Source organism: Andrographis paniculata, unplaced genomic scaffold (assembly GCF_009805555.1).
Source record: "Andrographis paniculata isolate CXL003 unplaced genomic scaffold, ASM980555v1 Contig78END, whole genome shotgun sequence".
In the NCBI taxonomy this organism is placed as follows: domain Eukaryota; kingdom Viridiplantae; phylum Streptophyta; class Magnoliopsida; order Lamiales; family Acanthaceae; genus Andrographis; species Andrographis paniculata.
The window spans coordinates 18,034-31,837 of NW_026137615.1; the positions used below are offsets into that span (position 1 = coordinate 18,034).

Below are 13,804 nucleotides of genomic sequence, written 5' to 3' on the forward strand. Positions count from 1 at the left end.
TTAGGCATAAATTTGTATTCCTCTCTTGATAGTGAAAGTTTGCTCCGCCTTTGCCCGTGGATGTAGGTCTTCTTGACCGAACCATATATATCTTTGTGTCCTTTAAATTTCACATTCTTTTTTTTTTTTTTTGTCATTGTTAAGGTTCTGCAAATATTTGTTTGAGGCCATAATCCTAACAAATTGGCATCAGAGCGCTTGTTATATTTGTGGGAATCTTTTGTTACCACACAATGACAATCACAAGGATGGTAGTGGAGAAGTTTGACAAAAATGTCAACTTTGGGATGTGGCAGCTCAAGATGAAGGCCATTTTGGTCCAAGGTGAAGTTGATTTGGCAATCCAGGGTATTGAAAAAATGCCTAAGCATATGGAGAAGTCCAAATATTTGGAGCTGGATAAGAAGGCTCGTTCGAGTAGTATCTTAAATCTCTTTAATGAGGTTTGGCAGAAGGTTGCAACGGAGACTTCGGCTAAGGCAATATAGGTAATCTTAAGGCCTTATATATGAAGAAGTCTATTGAGAATCGTTTGTACCTAATGCAAAGCCTTTATATGCTTTTAATGGAGGAAGGTACGTCATTGCTCTCCCATCTTTATAATTTTGATTCGATTATTATGATTTGGAAAATATCGATTCTAAGATAGATGATGAGGATAAGCGTTGCTACTTTTGTGCTCATTATCCCAATCTTTTAAGAATTTTTGTGATATTATGATTTATGGAAAAAAATTATTTCTTATCAAGAAATCAAATTTGCTTTGAAATCTAAGGAGCAAATCGATATATCACTGGAGAAAATATTGGGGTTAATGCTGAGAGCCTAGTTGTTAGAGAAAGATCAGATAAACTATGACAATAATAAATCTCGATCGAAGTCTAGACATCGAAATATAAAGTGTAACTATTGTAATAAGATGGGGCATATTAAATTTGATTGTTTTAAATTGAAAAATAAGCAAAAGGGAAAATCGGTGAAAAGAAAGATAACACCGTTGAAGCTAGTGTTGCTACTGATGATAGTGAGGGTAGTGTTTTCCTTGTCACTCAGATAGGGTGCGATCTACAAATGAGTGGATTTTGCATAAAATATGTTCTTATCACATGTTTCCCAATAGGTATTTGTTTGCTACTTATGATTCAGGCAACGGAGGAACTGTCTTAATGGGCAACAACGCCATTTGCAATGTTGTGGGTAAGGGCACTTTTCGTATCAAGATGCATGATGGCATTGTGAAGACACTCACTAATGTTAGGTATGTCCCTAATTTGAAAAAGAATCTCATCTCTTTGGGCACTTGATTCACTTGGTTGCAGGTACACGAGTCAAAATGGTGTGCTGAAGAGTTTCAAATGTGCTATCATTATTTTGAAAGGTATCCGATCTGAAAACTTGTATACTTTGCAAGGGACGACTATTACTGGGAATGCAGCTGTTTCATCATCCTCTCTGGCTGAATCTGACATCACCAAGTTCTGGCATATGCGTTTGGGGCATATGAATGAAAAAAGCTTGGGAATCTTTAAGCAAGAGAGGACTTATTTGTGGACAAAGTACTGGATTGTTAGAGTTCTGTGAGCATTGCATATTCGGAAAGCAGAAAATGGTGAGTTTCAATTCTTTGGGAACTCGCAAGACGAAAGGTACACTTGACTATATCAACTCTGATCTTTGGGGTCCATCTCGTGTTTCATCTAAAGGTGGTGCCATATATATGCTAACTTTTATTGATGACTACTCAAGAAAGGTATGGGTATATTTTTTTAAGAATAAGAATGATGTTTTCCTAACTTTCAAACAGTGGAAAGGTAAAAGCAAACATGAAAACAAATCAAGCGGTTGTGAAAAGATATTCGCTTGAAATTTTTTAGAGGGGAGTTAACTGAGTTTTTCAAGAAAGAAAGAGTCGTTCAGCATTGCGCAATCAGGATGACATCTCAACAGAATGGCGTGGCTGAACGTATGAACATAACACTCTTAGAAAGGGCAAGATGTATGATCTCGAATGCATGATTGACTAAGGATTTTTGGACTGAAGCAATCAACATGGCTGCCTTCATTGTGAATTGCTCTCCAAATTATGTTCTCAACTTCAAAACTCTTGAAGAAGTTTTGTCAGGTACTCCTGCTGATTATTCTAATCTAAAGATTTTTAGGTGTTTAGCGTATATGCATGTAAATAAAGAAAAATTGGAGCCTAGGGTTAAGAAATGCATTTTCCTTGTTTATGCTTCTAGAGTGAAAGAATATAGATTATGGTGTCCTGATCCCAAATCTCCAAAGTTTGCAATCAGTAGAGATGTTACCTTTGATGAAATGGCTAGTTGTCTAACAAAGAGTCTTTGAGTTCACGTCAGAATACACAGAAGCAGGTGGAGTTCAAAATTGGTTGTTCTAGCACTCCTTAGCCAGACTCTTTTGTTCAGCAGATATCAGTTGATATTGAAAGTTCATAAGAAGAGCCATATTCCATAGCTACTGAAGACATCGCAGAGACACTCGACCTCCACAATGGTATATAGACTTTGTCGCATATGCACTATTTGTTGCAGAAGAAATAGGTGAAGACAGTGAGCCATCCGCATATTCAGACGCAATTAAGTGTGATCTGCTGAGTGGATAGCGGCGATGAATGAAGAAATTGAGTCTCTCCACAAGAATAATACTTGGGTTCTTGTGAAACCACCACTAGATAAGAGAATTATTGGAAGGAAATGGGTCTTCAAGAAAAAGAAAGACATTCCAGGAGGTGATAAAGTAAAATATAAAGCACGGTTGGCTGCAAACGGCTATAGTCAGGTGCAAGGTGTTGATTTTAATGATGTTTTCTCACATGTTGTCAAACATAGCTCTATTCGTGTCATGCTTGCTTTGGTTTTCATTGATGATTTGGAGTTAGAACAGATGGATATTAAGACATCCTTTCTGCATAGGGAACTTGAAGAGAATATTTACATAAAGCAACCCCAGGGTTTTGAAATCAGAAGAAAGGAAAACTATATCTGTTTGTTAAAGAAATCCTTACATGGATTAAATCAGTCTTCAAGGCAGTGGTATAAGAGGTTTGACTCTTTTATGTTGAGTAGTGGATATTTTAGGAGTACTTATGATACTTGTGTTTATTTTCGGAAGTTAGCCGATGGTACTCATATTTATCTATTCTTGTATGTTGATGATATGTTTATTGCTGCCAATAATATGTCAAAATTCACTCTCTGAAGTTGCAGCTTAGTTGTGAATTTGAAATGAAGGATTTGGGAGTAGTGAAGAAAATTCTTGGCATGGATATCCAACGTGATCATGGACAGAGAAGATTGGTCTTAACTCAAAAAAACTATGTTAAGAAGTTCTTGGAGCGTTTTGGCATGAATAATGCCAAACCAATGAGTGTCCCTTTTTCCAATCACTTTCGATTATCAGCTGCTCAATCACCACAATAAATTGAAGAGGAAGAAGAAATGGCGCGGGTTCCCTATTCAAATGTAGTTGGCAGTCTTATGTATGCAATGGTATGCACCCGTCCAGATATTTCACAAGCAGTCAGTGTTGTTAGCAGATATATGTCTAGTCCTGGAAAAACACATTGGCAGGCTGTGAAGTGGATTCTGAGATACTTACAAGGTACTTCGAATGCCTGTTTGGAATTTGGAATAAATGGTATTTCTTTAGTTGGATATGTAGATTCTGATTATGCTGGCGATCTTGATAGAAGAAGATATCTCTCAAACTATGTATTTTGCGTTATGCAGTTACCTGGAAAGCATCCTTACAACTAGTTGTGACATTGTCTACTATAGAGGCAAAATATATAGCAGTGGCAGAGGCAATTAAAGAAGCTTTATGGTTTAAAGGTCTTTTAGGCGAGCTCAATCTATATCAGAGTACTACTGTTATTTATTGTGACAGTCAAAGTGCGATACACTAGACTAAAGACCAAAGGCATTACGACAGAACGAAGCACATCGATGTGAAGTATCACTTCATCCGAGATATCATTGTTGAAGAGAATGTTTGCATTCAGAAAATTGATACAAAGGAGAATCATGCTGATATGTTTACAAAATCTCTTTCAGTCCTCAAGTTCAAACAGTGCTTGAGTTGTATTGAAGTTTAGTGTTCGTGATTCAGCCCGATGGGGCTTTGTGGAGAAGGTGGAGCAAGCTCATTATTTTGTCAATGTTGGACACGCCAAGGTAGAGATTTGTTATGTGGCTTTGTCCCACATTGGTTTGTTTTAATGATTTAAGTAATAGTTGTCCCTCATTGCTTGTGGTGAAAAATTAGCCATAAGCTTCTACTATAAATTGGTAGCATTGGGTTGGGTTTTAAGATACACCAAAATTAGACAAATAGTCATTCCATATATATTTTGTTAGTTACTTGCTTTTCCTTGAGGGTGTTTTGGGAGATAGAAAGTTGTGGGCTTTAGAATCGTTATTCGAGCCTATTATGTATTCCTCTCTTCATAGTTAAAGTTTGCTCTGGATTTTCCCATGAATGTAGGTCATCTTGACCGAACCACGTATATCTTTGTGTCTTTTAAATTTCTTGTTCACTACAAAAAAAATGTTTATTTGCGAGGGAAAAATTCTTTCGCAAATCAAATTATTTCCCTCGCAAAACCCGCTAGCGAAAGAAGTTGCGAAGGAATAAACACCATCGTTATTCACTTGCTCGCAAATTTGGATCCGAGGAAAAATTCCTTCACAAAAAGTTGTGAAGAAATTTTGACGATGGAACAATTCCTTCGCAAATATAACTTCATTTTTCCGAGGAAATTTTAACGAGAGAACAATTCCTTCGCAAATATAACTTTATTTTTCCGAGGGAATTTATTCCCTCGCAAACTTCACTTTTGCAATGAAATAAATTCCTTCAAAAAATTTGTTTTCCATGATTCCAAATTTTACGAGAAATTCATTCATTCGAAAAAATCCATTGTAAACTATTTTACAAATTTCCCAATTCATTTCAAATTCTTACCCCTGTCCCAAATAGTCACAAGCTAATATATAGATTCATTTCGAATTCCAATGTCTATTCCAAACAATTATAAACTAACAATATAGATTCATTTTACATTCATACACTTGTCCCAAAAAATAACAAACTAATAATATAAAGTCATCCCAACAACAATCCAAAAAGTAAACACAATAGAATACTAAATAAACTTTGTTCCCAATATCATACGATAACATAAAATAAACCAAGTGCAAGGTTCTATCCCGCGCATTTCTTGGATTGCTCATCCACTTGTTATAAGCCTCTTGTACGCTATTATTAAGCTGCTTTAGGACCTTTTCCTCATAAGCTGGATCTCATCTAATTAGAATACACAATACAAAAATATTAGAAAAAGGGAACTGAATCTAAATTAGTATGTTAAAAATTCACATAATTAATTGGTGTACTTTCATCTTAGTCGCATACCACCAGTGTGTATCTTTTGGTATGAAGAGCCACTTTCTTCCTTACTCCGTTAGGTTCAGTTTGAAAAAAATTTGACATATCCAAGGATTCCATTCATGGGGAGGATTTTGCTAATGAACAAATTGCACCATCAAAAAGCTTTTGACAGGAAGTGATATCAAGTTCTTGCAAAATGCGACAATTGAGTATTACATGAGACATGCTACTACGTCTGAGAGACAAAGTTTCAAGGTGTGAACATTTGAAGAAGACCATAAATATAATTAACGCAGTTGAAAAACAATACAATAGGACAAAATGCGACAAAAATGGTAAACTTTGTACCTGACAAATATGCAGCGCGGACATCTCTGTATGTGAAGCTCAACTAATCTATCATGTGAAATGTAACTAATTTATTCAACATATGGCAATCAATTAAGACTTGGAAAAATGCCTCTGGCAACTAGCTTTTGCCCAGAGTTAAACTCTCAAGATTTCTAGGATAAATAAGAGGTTCATAAATATAATATAAGACTACCACAGTTGAACCATCTTAAAAAAATGCATATTGTATATACCTCAATAAGGCTAATGTTTTTATTCTAAGAAGGTCAATTCTGGAGCACCATAGACATTCACACTTGTAGTGTTTGGATATCGATCACACATGGTTTCAACTAAATGAAAGAACAAAGTTAAAAGTAAGTTCTTAACTCTCTGGGACAAGAGAATCAACACATGCATGTAAGAATGAAAAGGCTTTAAGCAGAATAATAGTTGGATTATACTTGATGATATTTCACATATCTAAAATGTAGGCAGAAAGAACTTTGAATCCATATTTATATCAAAATGTCATATAATGGATAAAAAAATCGTTTGAACAAATAGCATATCACAATTGAACTACACTTACATCGTTTGATAAACATCGCTTTATTCTCAAAATTTAAAAACCATAAGAAGTCTTCAAAACAACTTGTGTCTCCATTGTCTGCAAACCCCTGCTGCTTGACAGATATCAATTAGGTCTAAGAAAGAGAACCTACAGCAAGTAGCATAGTAAGAATGTGTCTTACCACTTAAAAAAAGAACAAAAGTTAATGTTTAACATGAGTCATCTGTAATACTTACTGCATGCAATATGTCCTCTGCAATATCCATCAAAGCATCTAAATAGTCTGTTTTACGAGCAACACATTTAATTCTCAATTTACTTCTCGTAACATTAGATTCAACATAGAGTCAGTTTTCTTCTGAACCGGAGCAGGATGGTGAATCTCATTTTCAAAACTACTATGCCCACTACTATATACAAGACATATCAGAATGTGCACATATATATATATAACCAAGAAATAGAGTGTGCTCATTTAGAGTTTGATTGTCTTTTGATAAGAATCATGATAGTTGCATAGTAAAAGAACATATAATCAAATTCCAAAATAGTGCACCCAGAGAATCAACCCACATCATATTATTTAAAAGAGGCTAAAGTACATTTTGGGGACACCAATGCGGATTAAATCATGTAAAGAAAAATAAGGAAAAATAATAATAACAAAATACATTTTGGGAAACCAGCTTTGAGCTCACACTAGAGTCGCTTTAAAATACAGAGTCGCTTAACACTAGAAAAGTCCCAAGAAGATTGTATACTTTTTCGAAGTCGCATGTCGTCATTTGACACACATCATTCTATTGAACCCAACAACATAACAGAATAGCCAAAAGCTCTTATAGAAAAAGACATAACACAATAACTTTTAATAAAAAATAACTACATATATTCCCATTGGTTGACCAAAATAACCTCAATTGTCCCAGCACTGCGACATAATCAGAACCATAAAGTCAACCATTTACTATCAATAAAGATCTCCCTAGCAATATAGTAAAATAAACTCACCTAAATTGTAGCTTTTTGTTTATGGTTTTTCCCAGTAATATAGTAGTACAATTGGAAAATAATTTATTTTCCTTCACCTCAATTCCTTAATCAAATGCAAAATTACTAGTTATCTCCCCCACCCCTCCCCTTTTCTTCATTCCATATGAACCAATACACTACTACAATTTTCATTTCCCCCCCCCCCTTCTTTCCCTTTGTTGAACGTTGAACCAAACACACCCCAAGGGTGAACAACACCTAAACAAGCCAAACATGAATAGAAAATCAAATACTTCCTCCATCCCCAAAAAATGTGCTCAAACTTTCGGATATGGGTTTCAATATGAGGTGTGTATTTTTTGTTACTTTTTTCTTTTTATAGCAAGAAAATACAAAAAGTAATATAATTTTTTATTAAAAAGAGAAACAAGAATATTTTTTTTTATGAAAATCCCAAATGAAAAATGAGCACATTGTAAGGCGACGGAAGGAGTATTGATCAGTGTGAAATACATACATATATATATATATATCAGGACGTACTGACCAGTATAAGGAACTAACATATTTGTATCCTGAATTAGGGCGCCAATTCTTATTTGCTTGCTGATACATCGAGATTGTGCCATACTCAACGCCCACATAAATCTCTCCGGTTCCTGAGCGAGGCATTTTATTTTAAGGGGTACAACAGAAAGCTAGATAAACATACCACTAAAAATTAGGTAGAGGTGGCTAATAATAATAACTTGAAGGAAACAGGGTGCAAAAGCAACAAAATACCCAATTTCTTTCCCAAAATTACAATGCTCGCTTTATTTGTTCTCTCATGGTGGAAGCCAGCTCCTCATCCTGTAGCTCCAAAAGGTCTTCCTGTAATTGAAAGAAGAAAATATGAAAAAGCTCATTCAATAATATAGGCAAAAGCAAATATTTGGATTTTATTTCTGAAGTTGTCAAAAAATCTTAAAAGTCCATCTTGCAGGAGGAGCAAATGGTTGTATAACCTAGGCAGATTCAAACCTCCGTAGAAAGAATAAAGCTTCAGTATACACATCCAGTTATTAGTGTAACTATAGATGTAGATTTAGTGTAAATCTACCCGACATCACATTACTAATAAAAATTAAACAACACAAAAACTCAATAACTTAAGTAATATTTGGCCTAATTGGACACACTCTTTACTTTCTCTATCAATATACATCCAGTCACTCCAGCAAGATCAACTCAATTGCAAATTCACACGGGCACACACACATACAAAAATACAGAGTCACTCGAGCTAGAATTGGTTCAACAACACAAACACAGTCAAAGTTCATGTTATTTCGGAAAAGTATCATTGAGCGCACAATTTGATACACGCTCACACAAAAGCTTCAGCAAGTTTTGCCTTAATTGTCTAAAAGTCCATATGTTGTAGGTGTGACATTCTGCAGTCTCTATTTAATATTTTGTCAGTCCAAAGAAGAGAGGAAGAAATCTCGATGGTATCATACTATCATTTCAATTCTTCTTGACATTAATGAATACATAACATTAAAATTTGTCCATAATTAGTATTCTAATCATAAACCAAATGACACGACAACTTCCAAAGAGCACTGCTCCACAAAATAACCAAATTTCACTAACAATCTAACAATCGCACAAAGATCATACACACAAAAAAATAAATAAATAAAATAAAATCATATATATCATCCAACTTATCTAACAAAATTATGAATTCAATCCGTCAAATTAAAAACCTTATGACCCAGCGTGCAGAGAACCATTGATTAGAAGTTAACCCCATGGTTGCATCGTCGGCGTTGGTGTGTTTGTGTGTGTGTGCGGCGGCCAGCGGGAAGTGAATATTATCGATGCCGAAACAGTAGATGTGTTTGCCAGTGACTGCGTGTGGTGTGGCCGTGTGGGTGTCTATAGGGTTAAGGGTTTGAGTTGAATTTTAAAATTAGGTAATAAATTAATGGGTATTGGATAGTGGGCCATTTTGTATTTATATTGAACAATTCAGCCCAAAAGCTCAGGTATAAATAATTATAATATATATAATTAGTAATATAAATTAAAAATATATAAAAATATATTTGGTTCGGTTAATTAAATTAAAAAAAATATTAAAAATTAAAATCGAATAAATATCAAATATATTATATTTGTATTCAAATCAAATTTATTCAGTTAATCAAAAATTCGATTTGGTTAAGTTTGGTTCAAAGATTCGACGGTTTGGTTCGGGATGCTATTAGGTATCTAGGATTATGAAATTTAGCTTTTTGTTTAAAATAAAAATAATTTTATATGTTTGTTTTAATAAATAAATTATTTAATAAAAATAAAAAATCATTTGTAATTTTGTGAGGAATATAAATCCTTTGCAAACTCATTTGTTAATAACAAGAAATTTTTAATTATTTTCAAGGGAAATAAAATCCCTTGCAAAAATCATTCGCTAATTAGTAATTTTTTTTTTGTACTGGTTCTTATTTTTGTCATTGTTAATGTTCTACAAATATTTATTTGGGACCATAATCCTAACAATAATCAAAGACCATTTATTTGTAAGCCACTGCACATGCTCTAACGATGGTTTGTAAGTACTGTCAATTATATATATATAATATAGTATAGATTACAATAAAATTTTTAAACTACCACTTAATGGCCTCTAAATTTATGTATAGATAATATGAGGTTTGAACCCATAATTTTACAATTATAAGTCCACCTCTAAAATATGTCTATAAAAGCATATTAAACAAATAAATTTTAGATACATTTATTTAATAATTGCAAAGAGTTTGCTCACACCAAATGGGGCTATGCCAAAATCAATTAATCTGTTTTCCTTGATCGCCTCATTTTCTTTACCATTTTATGGATCTCGTAAATTATAATGCGGACAAGAAATTAAATTTGATTAATACCATGACATATAATCTGATGAGAAAATAAAAGGCACAAAAGAATGCTATAATATTTGTGTTTCAAGACCAAGTCTTGATAAAGTATTTGCACATTCACAATTTAGAAACCATTTAGTCATGACAACACACAATAATAGACATTAGGCAATTATGTATAGCAACAAAATAAATGTAAGAATGTGAAAAAATCAAAAAGAAAAGAAAAGAAAAAAAAAAAAATAGACAATGCAGTGAAGATTGAAGACTCAAAACATATTGTGTCATACTCTCTCCATCTTAAATATTATGTAGCGATTGAGGATTTTATTTTATTTTATTTCTTAATTTTTTTTAAGTACTATTTAATACTTGATCCGTTCTAGATAATTTGATCTATACGGTTGATACGAGAATTTAGGTAAAATATAATTAGTAAGTAATAAAGAAGTGCATTAGTAAAAATAACTATTGCATAGTAAAAAATAATTATAGATTAAAATTAAAATAACTAAATAATTTAATTAAGATTAAGAAAATAATAAATTATAAAACTTAAAATGTGATTAAACCATATAATCATATTTCCAAAAATGAAATGACAGATTACGTAGGATAAACGAAAATTGAAAATAAAGACATTATATGGGACGAAAGGAGAGAGTAATATAATAAAATAATCAGCCTTTTTTTTTTATGCAGTTTGAGGTGCTTTATGTTAAAAACACATGAACATTCTTGTGATGACTGCTTCAACAAAGTCTATTTTATATAAGATGGTTATGTTGGCTTCAAATTAGATGTCACCGCTTTTGTTACCAAATGATTTATTTTTTTGTGAGGTTAATTCAAATAATTATTTTTTATAGGACAAAAAAAAAATTACTTGCAAAAAATATTATTTTTTTGTTCTAATAGTTTTTATAACTACTATGAAATCTAGTTTTTTTTTTAAAAAAAAAAAAAAAACAAAGGTCATTTATTTTTAAAACCCTACCATGGCACTTGAAAAGCAATAAATTTCTTTTTATTTAAATAATAAGAGTCTAATATGAAAACAAACGCCTTGCAATTGATTGTTGAATTTCGTCAGGGTTTGATTTGATGCTCATAACATCAACGCGGCTTTGATGCTGATTGGACGCCTGAGTACAAAGATCAATCGAGGGTCACGACAATCCAATTTCAATTTCCATTTGGTTTGATTCCGATTCACATGTGCACTATAATTACAGGCAGGATTTAGAAAGCTTGCCCGCCCACGTTTTGGACTTCCAATTTCCAACATGATCAGAAATTGGACAGCTTCCATGAGCTTTCTTCTCTATTCAACTATGGTGGCGAAGGATCCTCTTCCTCGCAAATCCGCTCACGTACACAAATTAATATTTGATCCCTACCCAACTCCTCTACGACGGTGGTAGTGTTGCAAATGTAATCCACAACGGGTTCGGGATTCATTCCCTATCTAAGAAAAATGGGCAGATGAAGCTTCCTATTCAGTGAGATAACTTCACTACTCTTATTTGTCTCATCTGTTTTTTTCTATTACAGGAAATCAATCAGATTTATTTGTTTATTTAATTTTGAATTATCTTTTAGTTTTTGTAATCAAATGACAACAGATTTATTAAATGATGACCTTTTTTTAGCACTACACAATGGCGTCTTGAGACTTCGATTTTCACATAAATTTTTGAGGATGTGCTTGTTTTGTGTCTCTCTTTCTTATGTTACAACACTAGCTGATGTTACCGATTTCAGCAAAAGTGAAAAACCTATTTTACTAGGTATGTTGTGTTATTGTGGTGATTGTGTGTCTACTATAATATTAAACTTTAAAGTAGGCCTAAAGGTTTTGTATGTTGTCATGTAATTTTAAATAGGTGTGGGGATCAAGCAACTCATCCTTTATATCTGTGCATACTCTTAGTTAGTCTATAATGCTTTTTTAGGTCGTATTTTGTGAAAATAAATTGTTAAAAATGAATGATGTCAGCTCTTTAGTGCAATCACACTGGCCATAGTTATAGTCTCAATAACGCTAACTACATAGCCCCCTATTGCAAAGTTTCTACGATTGAGGATGACTTCACCTCTACATTTTGCTTCTTGATTATACTCACGTATTTCTTATTAATTACAAGATAATTAAAGCCGATAGTATAGATTAAATAAATAAATAAAAATAGTGGAAATATAGAGAAAATTATAGCCATAAGTTGTGTAGGTGGTTCCGGTAGTCTTGAGATTGGTGTCTGAGAAGGTCATATATATAAAAGTTGAAACAAGAATGTTTTGAAATTCATGTCATGGTAAGGCATTGGATATCTGTCAGGAGTATAATTTTCCTACAAAAATTGTATCCGGCTAGGATAAAAATGCAGTTTTATACTGTAATTGTTTTCTTTTGTCATTAGAAATGAAGTTATTCAAAGTAGAAATCTTGCAGGAAGGAAAGTTGTTGTTCATGTTGTAGTCCCTGATTTGTGGTTTATAAATGTATACATAGTTTATGCATCAATAAGGCTTGGTTCCACCATACAACCAAGGACTGTAGAGTAGGTGAGCATTGATGAAACTTTGATCGTTGTAGTTCGAATTTGGTAAATTTGGTGCTAGGGCTTTTCTTATATTATCCTTTATTTGCTAGATTTTTGTTCTGAGACGACATTAGAGATGGTATAATTAGGGGTGGTAGTTTGGGCCCACCCGGTTATGAAACATTTCGAACGAGCACAACCCAATTTGAACTGGGCCTGAACATCTACGCCCCAGCATGACCCAATTTGAAACCGGGCCATTCCAGATTATTTTTGTTTATTTTGAATTAATACTTTTCGTTTTAAATTATTTTAAGAAAAATTTTAATCAAACAGTGTAGGTGGGATTTAAACACAACCATATATAGACAAGACAACTACTTTACCATTAAACTATATCTTGATTTTTATCATTATTTCATTGGTTAATATATATATAAAGATATTAAATTTCAAATATTAATTTTAATAAATCGGCCCAGGCCAGGCATGATCCAAAAAATTTTGGGCCTTCTTTAAGAAGCCCAATTACGATTTTTTGTTTTCTTGTCAGGGGTACTATATATATTTGTTACAGAAATTTCAGGAAATCAAGATGAGACAACAAGGACAAAAGAACACATGAATTTGATGACCCAGTTCGATCACAATGATCTATGTCTGGGGCACTGTCAAACCAGGAATTTTCTATGAAGTACACAGGCACATGTTAAAGCGAGATAACATGGATATTTATAGCTTAAGCCTATGCCAATAATATCTAAATCATATCTTTAAATCTAGAATATAATATCCCAATCATATCTAAATTGTATCCAAATCACATCCCTAGATTTTTAGGATATAATCAAGCTTCATATCCTAACAATCTCCCAGTTGAAGACGGATTGTATCATCCACTTCAACATTTTACTTCATCGGCAACAATAGCTCCAAGCCTCCTTCTTCACTCATCGAGCCCAATTAAGGTTGAACACAACCTCAATTCATCTAAAGCCACCTCTTTAGATTGTCTTCCAGGATTGCTCATAAATTGGCTC

At 33.3% G+C, this 13,804-nt stretch overlaps 1 long non-coding RNA gene across 8 annotated transcripts; it reads right to left on the minus strand.

Moving 5' to 3' along the window:
- Positions 1-5,020: 5,020 nt before the first annotated feature.
- LOC127239773 (uncharacterized) lies at positions 5,021-9,247 on the minus strand. 8 transcript variants are annotated; one of them, XR_007836231.1, is made up of 5 exons: positions 9,064-9,247; positions 8,093-8,182; positions 6,553-7,968; positions 5,437-6,463; positions 5,021-5,328 (listed from the first exon to the last, which is right to left on the minus strand). It is a non-coding gene; the product is annotated as an uncharacterized LOC127239773 (long non-coding RNA). The 8 variants fall into 8 exon arrangements; XR_007836232.1 differs by having other exon boundaries at positions 5,437-5,808; positions 6,335-7,968; XR_007836236.1 differs by having other exon boundaries at positions 5,437-5,546; positions 5,761-7,968.
- Between the last annotated feature and the right edge of the window lie 4,557 nt (positions 9,248-13,804).